The sequence below is a fragment of the Melitaea cinxia genome, chromosome 20 (genome assembly GCF_905220565.1).
Source record: "Melitaea cinxia chromosome 20, ilMelCinx1.1, whole genome shotgun sequence".
Lineage (NCBI taxonomy): Eukaryota > Metazoa > Arthropoda > Insecta > Lepidoptera > Nymphalidae > Melitaea > Melitaea cinxia.
Window position 1 is genome coordinate 14,848,890 of NC_059413.1, and position 10,251 is coordinate 14,859,140.

General features: G+C 35.7%; 1 long non-coding RNA gene across 2 annotated transcripts; it reads left to right on the plus strand.

Annotated features, from left to right (window-relative positions):
* Positions 1-8,062: 8,062 nt before the first annotated feature.
* On the plus strand, positions 8,063-10,251 carry LOC123663554. Of its 2 annotated transcripts, XR_006744679.1 has the most exons (3): positions 8,063-8,148; positions 9,446-9,523; positions 9,952-10,251. It is a non-coding gene; the product is annotated as an uncharacterized LOC123663554 (long non-coding RNA). The 2 variants fall into 2 exon arrangements; XR_006744678.1 differs by lacking the exon at positions 8,063-8,148 and having other exon boundaries at positions 9,326-9,523.

Genomic DNA, 10,251 nt, shown 5'->3' on the forward strand with positions numbered 1-10,251 from the left:
TACAGATTACGTCTAGTGAAAAGTAACACACATAAAAAAATGCAGTCGAATTGAGAATCTCCTCTTTTTTTGAAGTCGGTTAAAAATACAAGTCGTACAGTGAGAGGCGACGTGGGACACATCTAGTGGTGTTGCAGCCACATGTGGACTTTAGCAGTGAGCAGCCGGAGAGCCAATGAGACGAAATAATAAGAAGCCGTTTAATTTGTCGCTTTGTTCATAAATGTCGAGGTCGCTTTTGACGACAATACTATATTTAAGATTTGTGAAATGTCAAAATATTTATTTTTATTAATTATTAATCATTTAAGTGTTATTTATCATTATGATTAATTTTTATTTATTTTGACCAGTAGTATTTAGAGCATTTAATATTGTACGAGTTCTGTTGATTGAGATAAATGAGGTATTATCTTTTTAATTTCAGCTTGTATGTCATCATCGCGTGCTAATGATTGATGACTCTGTGTCCCGAGATAAGCGAACAAACAGACACAAACCTGCAGATAATGAGCCCGCGCGTGCCGTCTTAATAGATTAGTGGGTCACTGCGGGTTGACACTCACTAACTCTTTATAGTAAATTAAATACATACAGTATATGACATATTTATACATACACACACAGAAAATTAAATCCCTAATAATTGTGTTTACTGGCAAACCAAAAAAAAACGACTTCAATTACATCGACAAGTAATACAACGTAGGTAGACGAAAATATAGTCAAGTAAATACGCATTATCAAAGATTACTCCAAAAGTTGTAATTAGATCTCGATGAAATTTAAATGATTTTGATTTAAATTAAAAATCATCAAAATCGGTACACCCTGTAAAAATTATAGGGTAGGTCGACGAAAAAATAGTCAAGTAAAAACGCATTATTTTCGATTAAATTTTTTTTATCGAAATCGGTCCACCCGATCAAAAGTTCTGAAGTAACATATGTACATTAAAAAAAATACAGTCGAATTGAGAACCTCCTCCTTTTTTTGGAGGCCGAAAAAGTAACCTTTCTCATCTATGGGAGTCAGTGTTATTAGAAAATAAAGAAAGAGAAAGAAATTCGAACTAATTTTAATTCTTAGTTTGACCTCTAGCTCATAGTGTGCTTAAAGGGGTCAGGAAAACACACAATGTAAAAACAAAGGTCTAAACCAAAAGACAAACATCTGTGTGACTTACACAAACGGTAAACAGCGGGGATCGAACGCGCGATACTCAATACAAAAGCAAGAGCCTTGACTACATCAGCAATGCCTCGTAGTAGTACTCCTTTAGAACGTAACCACAAGCTATTTTGAGCTTTTAGTAACTTTTACTATTAAATTATAAATAATAAAGTAGTTCCACTCGCCGTCTGTCTGTCTGTCTTTGTCTTGTTGTGTTTTATAACAGATAAAACTATGCCTATCATATATTACTGGCATGTGTTAAGAACGAAAGCAGAAGACGCCAATTTTTTCCTAATAAACTGTTTTATACGAATGTCGGAGAGTGTAATAGTATTTTGACAAAACCAGAATTTATTTCGGCAAAGAAATTGTATAAATTGGTCGATGAAGTTCAATCAATAGTGTCTTAAGGTGGTATCATGTATTGTATTAACATCTAATTCTCGTGTCACAGTTTTCGTTGCCATACTCCTCCGAAACGGCTTGACCGATTTTGATGAAATTTTTTGTGCTTATCCGGTATCTATGAGAATCGGCCAACATCTATTTTTCATCCCCCTAAATGTTAGGGGTAGTCCACCCCTAAATTTTTTTTTTATTTTTTGGACAAAATTTTTAATTTCTATTTTTTTATGATACTACATTACAAAATACATATAACCCTAAATTTTCAACCCTCTACCATCAACCCCTATTTTTAAATAGCGTTTAGCGGCAAGACGACGTTTGCCGGGTCAGCTAGTAAATGTATAATAACAGAGCGACATAGTCGCAGTAGCGGCAAAGCTCTTCAATAAGAAAAAAATAACAGGTAAAACTTTGAACGTTGTATATAAATATAAAATATCGTATATATCACCTAACTAAAATAACTGAAGTAAAACTGAAATTAAATTGATAATAATGTCACCAGAACACTAAGCGGTACACCCGCGATTAAAACCGCCGAAGAAGATTATTCATCGGCTGATAACGAGTATTTGGGTCTTCCGCTGTTTGCTCGCAAGTCGCAGCTCGGTGACAGAATCCTCGTGCGATGATCTTAATTAATGATAAAATTTAGTAAAAGATTAAACGATTCGCTGCCTTACTTGCGTTATTTTAATAAAACCTGAAGCTATTTAGTTCTTTTGTCGTTTACCGGCTTAAATACACACCATATGTATATGTCATATGTATATTTAAGCTGTTTAGTGGTTAGTACCTAATCATAATTACAGTAAATAGTAATCACTACTTTCTCATACTAACGTAGAGAGAAAATGTCTTATTACCGTTTCTGCCAAAGACTTATCTTTCAATAAACTGGCACCGATTTTTAGGGTTCCGTACCTCAGAAAGAAAAAACGAAACCCTTATAGGATCACTTTATTGTCCGTCTGTCTGTCAAAACCCTTTCTCTTCGAAACGCGTGGTTCTACTAAAGTCTACTGTTACTTGGAGCTGTATAAAAATCAAACGTCTAAGCTAACGCAATCAAAAGATACAGCCGTTCCTGCTACAAATGTTCACTCGCAATGGCACTTGTAAGGGAATCAAAACCTACAGGGTACTTCCCGTGGTGAACTCAGAATCTTGAAATTTAGTACGAAGAAACGTCTTATAGAATAGATAAAGAAAAATTGCGAAAAGCAATTTTTAGTTCCATCATATAATAAAAATATTGTTAATAATTTTTATACGAAACCTCGGTGCGCGAGTCCGACTCACACTTGGCCGGTTTTTGTACAAGACTACTAACTCAGCATACTCGCTGGCTACAAGTAATTAATTAACAGACTTCGTTATTTATTTAGCTACAGGCATCATCTAGTTAGATATTAAAGGCATACGTAAAATTAATATTGCTTGTATCTGATACTAGCTTATAAGCGATAGTAAATAAACCAGTAAAGATATATAGTTTTACAATGTATAATGATTGTTCACAGATCGATACGTCTCGATAGAAACATTACCTAGTATGTAAGTAATGAGATTAGACGAAATGAAAAAAAAAAAACGACATCAATTTATATCGACATTTGTCGGACATACGGTGTAGGTAAATAAAATAAAATACAGTCGAATTCAGAACCTTTATTGAAGTCATCATTTCAGCCTATCACAGTCCACTGCTGGACATAGGTCTCCACAAGTTCACGCCAAAAATTTCGTAAACTCATGTGTTTTGCCCATAGTCACCACGCTGGGCAGGCTGGTTGGTGACCGCAGTACTGGCTTTGTCGCACCGAAGACGCTGCTGCCCGTCTTCAGCCTGTGTATTTCAAAGCCAGCAGTTGGATGGTTATCCCACCACCGGTCGGCTTTTTAAGTTCCAAGGTGGTAGCGGAACCGTGTTATCCCTCAGTCGCCTCTTATGACACCCACGGGAAGAGAGGGGTGGCCATATTCTTTACTACCGTAACCACACAGCGCAGAAGTAAGTTCAAAGTAAAGTACGTTGGCTGCCATCTCTACTATTAACTGTAGCTGATATATAGCTATAGATAGGTTTTGTGGTGATCGAGGTCGCGGCTTAAGTGACGTGGACGTGGATACATACGTCAAGTGGAATTAGTTGGAAGCCGTAGCTTAGGTAATCCTACGACGCTATTTACGAAAGATCTAAGCTGATTTGACGGTGAGTGGATCTAAAGTAGGCCATTACACGGCTTGTGATGTGTACTGTACGGTAATGTTGACCAATCATTTGTTTAAGCAACCGCTGTAATCTTTGATATTGATCTAGTTTTGTCCTTTTTTAGAAGTAGGCTGCCTGATTATTAAGGGGATTTAAAGGCCCTTATAGTTTTACCGGCGCGGTAGGTAATGTAATAGTCATCTGATAATATTTATGCCAGATAGTCTCGCTCAAACAGAAGACTAATAAGCAACTCTCATCACTAAAAACTGCAAAATTTGACAATCGATTTCAAAATCTAATATATAAAATTCTCCGAAACGGAGGAGTTTAACTACAAACACCGCGACGTTATTGTAACGAGTTGTGACGAGTTTGTAGTTAAACTCCTCCGAAACGGCTTGACTGATTCTCATGAAATTTTGTGTGCATATTGGGTAGGTCTGAAAATCGAACAACATCTATTTTTCATCCCCCTAAATGTTAAGAGTAGTCCACCCCTAAATTTTTTTTTTAATTTTTCGATAAATTATTAATTTTTTATTTTATTATGATTTGGCGTTAAAAAATACTTACAACCCTAAATTTTCACCCTTCTACCACCAACCCCTATTTTTAAACAGCGTTTAGCGGCAAGACAACGTTTGCCGAGTCAGCTAGTTATAAATACAAATAATTTAAACTGCTTGAATACCTGACAACAACAGCTTGAACGGCAATTTTAACTTTTAAGAGCCATTTCACAAAAATCGGTAACAATCCGCGAAATTGTAATATTTTGACGTCGTTAATCTCAGTGTTGGATGCAATAATGTAATTTATATTCTTGAAATATAATAGAGCAACCTTTGTTGTAGTCCATAGTCAGATCAGAATTTTGATTTATATTATGTGTATAAAATTATTAACCTTTTCATCAGCCTCCTCCCTGGGTAAACGGTCGCAATGTATACTTTGAAGTCCTACTTTTCAATAACCTCTACGTTGAAACCATTTTAAAAAAATATCATAATATGTGGAATATAATTTTGTTGTCCACTATCATAGATATTTATTCCATTTGTATCTCTATTAAACGATAAAAAAAAATTAAAGTTACGAATATTTTCCAAATAAGTACAATTTTAAAAGCGATATTTCTCTTAGAAAACTAAGAAATTTTAACGAACTATCTTCATCAAAGTAAACTTACATCATTAAGGAATACAAAAAAAATAATTAAAAGATGTAATTATTTTTAATAAATTTTATATTAAATAATAAAAAGATAGTATATATTGCCACGCATCAAGCCCGGTAAATCAGTCGAGCGCTAGCGCTCTTAGAGGTAAGGTCCACGCCAAATTCTGCGCAGCCGTCTCTTTCGCTCACACGCGCCAAGCGCCTGTTGTTATAGCGGATAAAACGCATTTGATACTTTCATAATAAAATATTAATAAAATAAACATATTACGAAAATGACTGTAAAATAATATAATGATAATTTCTGTAAACAAATGTATAATTTAATTTTCTTTTCTCACACTATCAATACAAATAGGCATTTCAATCTGTTTGTCTTGTTATTTGTTAATTAATATGTTTGTCGGTGTCGATGTCATTAAATGCTTTTTTATTCATATCGTCAATATTAGATTCATTCGTAAACTGAAAAAACTAAATCAATTTAAAAAAATTGTTTCATAAAATTGATTTTTTTAATTTTATTTTAAATTTATTGACTGTTGTTATATAACATACTTTAAATTTTTAACAAATTAATTATGTAAAAAACATTTTATACCATAGTTATAATTTTTATTATACATCAGAAAATGATCACGATGGTCTTTTGGTTGTCACACTATACGTACTAGCACAAAGATCGCGCGGCTCGTACGACTCGCGCGATGCGACCAAATTTACCTAAACTTGCAGAGCGTAAAATTGTGAAATGGCTCTTTAAGTCCAAAAATAACAAAGTATCAAACAAACATTTAATATATAATAAGTAAAGAATTTAATGTTTTTATTTTTATAATGTTATGATATTTTATAATTTCGTATTGTTGTTCATGTTTAGCTGATTTTAATTTTTATGTATGTTAATTATTCTGTTTTTTTTCCTTTTGCTATGTCTAATGTTATAAACCCTAACGTTCCATTTTAAACATTACAACATAAGTTCCTAAACATCTTTTCTTACTTAGCTTAAACTTGCTGTCAAAAGTCTACCTGCAAGCTGAACTTTAACTTCATAAATCAATAATAAATTAGTGGAGCGACCTTTTGCTTTTACACAATACAGAAAATTAAGCTTCTCAGTCAGCATTAGGTCATCTAGTTAAATAAGCTTAGGAGCTAAGAAATTGTTTGAAGTAGCTTATAACAGGAACGATTTACTACTGGCTGCAAAGCTTCACGCTACAAGGCGTTCTACACGGTCGGGATCGACCGCCGACCGTCGTGTCCTTGGTCGGGTCAACCAATTTTTGTATTCATTCTACACGGTCGGTGGTTGACTCAACTTGTTAGTTCTTCTCTGGTATTTGAAGCGATGGCTCGTTGCATTTTTAACCGACTTCCAAAAAAGGAGGAGGTTCTCCATTCGACTGTATTTTTTTTTATGTATGTTACTTCAGAACTATTGACTGGGTGGAGCAATTTCGACAAATTTTCTTTTGATCGAAAGGTGGTTTGTGTCATTTGGTCCCATTTAAATTTATTTAAGATCTAACAACTACTTTTCGAGTTATATCTAATAATTCGTTTTTACTTGACGCTTTTTTCGTCGACTTACGTTGTATTATTATACCACATAACTTTCTACTGGATGTACCGATTTTTATAATTCTTTTTTTGTTGGAAAGGGGATATTCCTAGTTTGGTACCATGATAAGGAAACCAGGATCTGATGATGGAATCCTAGAGAAATCGAGGGAAACTCTCGAAAATTTGCAATAACTTTTTACTGGGTGTACCGATTTTGATAATTTTTAATTTAATCGAAAGCTGATATTTATCATGGGGTCACATATACATTTCATCGAGATCTGATAACTGCTTTTTGAGTAATCATTGATAACGCGTAGTTACTTAACTATTTTTTCGCCGATCTACGTTGTATTACTCGTCGATGTAATTAAAGTCGTTTTTTTTTTTTTTTCGTTTGCGAGCAAACACAATTATAAAGCAACAGAAGGTGGGTTTGGCAATAACTTTTTTATGATAAAGTGAAGTGAAGTTTTTTGGTTCTTTTCTTTGTATAAATCGGATCCAATGTCCCAAAGACATGGCAAATCAATATATAAAGATATAAATTCGGTCAGAACCTCTCGTTCGTGGCGTTCGTTTTGCGAATCCATTGCAATACGTGATGACATGCGCCCGTGACCATAGTTAATACACTTAAACTAGCTACCCGTGACGACTGACAAACGCAAACTGAAGCGCTCGCGTCGGCCGACAGCGTTCCACACGGTCGGGACATGGTCGGGACCGACCACGAACGTAGCCTGTCGCGAGAGATGCGCTCGCGACCAAGGCCGTTGACATCAACCAAATATTGGTCGGGTCAACCGTTTTCCACACTGTCCATTTTTATATCAACCCGACCAAGGACACGATGTTGGGCGGTCGATCCCGACCGTGTAGAAGGCCTTTACAACGCACGGAGGCGGGGCAAAGTACTCGCACATTGCTAACTTATACGGGTCACGAGCGACGACTACCTGAAGCTATGAAGTATCGCACACAAAACTCATGACATAGGAGTACTAATGACTTGAGTCAAGATCAAATTTTTTTCGCAATTTAGCAAACAATGACACCTAAAAATAAATGACCTTTATGGTATTCGCGATCAATTGATAACCGCGAAAAAAATCACATATATAGAAAAATAATAATTTAATTACAATTTTTTTCTTTAAATATCAATTGTGGTAGGCCTTACACTTCTCGTAGAGAAAATAGCATTTTAAAACGAACAATAACGAACGAAGAAGAAAACATCACGTCGTCAGCAGTATGACACTCTTGTTTACTTTATGCTTTGGAGTGTAATTTAGGCCGCGTCGTTGTACACGTACATGTTGAGGAGCGAGGTGTGGAGAGGGAGGAGTAAGGCGTGTAGTCAGCGGAAGTGGCACGCGTCCCCCAGCCGCGTATTTTGACCAGATCTGCGCTCTTCCGGAACATCTGCGCGTGTGCAATTAGCTTGCGTGCGATACCAACGTCGTATAATACTAATTATACGCATCTATCACTTCCGTTTGCATTGTTAGTCTATTTTGGTGTATTTAGTCATGACATTCTGCATGTCATTTTAACAGGATACAATCGTGTAAAGCCAATACAACAATTTTCAGGTGATTAAACAATGTTTATTTCCATTTTATTAAAAAATATATTAATATTTTAATTATATATCATTTAATGGCATCGTTGACGACATGTTTGTTGGTGCATTTGGCGCTGCGTCGTGCTCTCTACTCGCACTTACTGTCTGCGAGTAATATTTATGAGTGCGTTATGTATTTTTTTTGAACTACCTTTTTGGTGTAGTGGTATTGCGGGTTCGATTCCCGCTCGGCATTGTCCAAATATTTGTATTCGTACAAATATTTCCTTCCGATCTGGTTATCTGTCCTTGTGGGTTTGCCCAACGTGCGTCGGAGAGCACGTAAAGCTGTCGTTCCAGGTTGTTATCGTAGACACCTAGAGATCGGTACTCATAGGAGGGTAAATATCCGCCAACCCAGCATTGGGATGTTACAGGTTGAATCAATCAATTTATTGTTTACCAGGACATATCTAGGATGAAGATGGATATCTAGGATCACCTAGATATGAAATAGCTACTGCTCCTTACCCTTATCAATAGTCAATAACTGAGGTAGGGCACAGCAGGAATTTCCTGCTCAAAATATGAAGCAGCCCGACTGAGGTAGTACCTCAAAGTTACAGAAGATCACAGCTAAATAATACTGTTTTCAAGCAGTATTGCGTTCCTGCTGGTGAGTAAGTGAGTGACCAGAGCTCCTGGGGGGAACTGGGGATTTGGTCGGCAACGCGCTTGTGATACTTTTGGTGTTGCAGGCGTCTATAAGCTACGTATTGCTTATCATCAGATGAGCCTTACGCTTGTTTGCTGACCTAGTTATATAGAAAAAAGTCAGCTTGTTGCTGGAGAATATTTATAAGACTCTACCTAAAAGATGTTTACTTTAACGAAATTTTTGATAATATGAACAACGACAAACTTAAAAGAGCTTTCGCTAATGTTCTTAAGATAACTTGATTGTGCAACAATGTTGTCATGTCGCCAGGTGTAGTCGAGTCTGCCGCAGCGGGCGAGTCGTTGACACTGCTGTTCATCTCGCATGTTTGCGCTGATTCTTATGATTACTGACAGATTTGTGTGTTGTTTCGGATCACTAACTAACGATCACTAACTACCAAGTTCCCTCGACATCGACTAAATTTAGTACGAAATAGTTATATATAAATAGACCTATATGACCCCCCTTACACAATCACTCATTAATGATATTAGTGGATAATAAAAAGAAAACGGTATAAACGTCTCTAGGCTTCAATGACGACGAAGACGAATGACGAGATTAGAGTTATTACTTTGTTATTAATAACGTATTAATATTTCAGCAGACAATTCAGAAGCCAGTCCTCTCCGAGCCGGCGTCTCCTCCCACGAGACCGATTCTTGGCACCCGCCACTCTCACGTAAGTCTATCTCTCCACTGAGTTTGAAAACATGTTACTGAATATCTGAATTTTGAAGTGACTACTCAAAATAAATAAGTATAATAGTAATCTTTTAAATGTTCGTACAATAAATATTTATTCTATTGACACCTGCAAGGAATAGTCAAGTTACCTTTACGTACATGTCTTCTGTTGAAGAAAAACTACGTCGCCAGTTAGCTAAACATTGACAACTTGAATAAAACTTCTTTTAGTGATGTATAAATTATCGATATTTCTTTTTTTTTTTCATTCTATATTGACTTACCATCTGCGATAAATTGGAATATTAAGGAATATAATAAGCCGTCGATATAAATTTTAAAAATCCGATTTAAATATAGATGGCGACGCTAGTGTCGTAGTTGTTGCTCCTGACTGTCTATTGATAGGATGTTTTGTTGTAGCGGAGTAGCTGAAAGACATTTATCTTAAAATACGAACGTCTAGAGAGGCGGTTATTCAGTCGTTGAATGAGTAACAGCGTCGACATCAAACGAAAATGTTTTATTGCAGACTTTATATTGTAATGGAACTAAATTAACAGCAATTAAGCCTTTATGTGTTCTTGATATAGTCTGCCTTAATTTTGTAGTACTTTTAATGTAATAAATGTCGACAAGATGTTAATTAATGTATTGCGTCTGTTACTCTAAGATAAAACAGACTGCTTCCGATGTAAAAATTATAAAAATCATTGGAATATC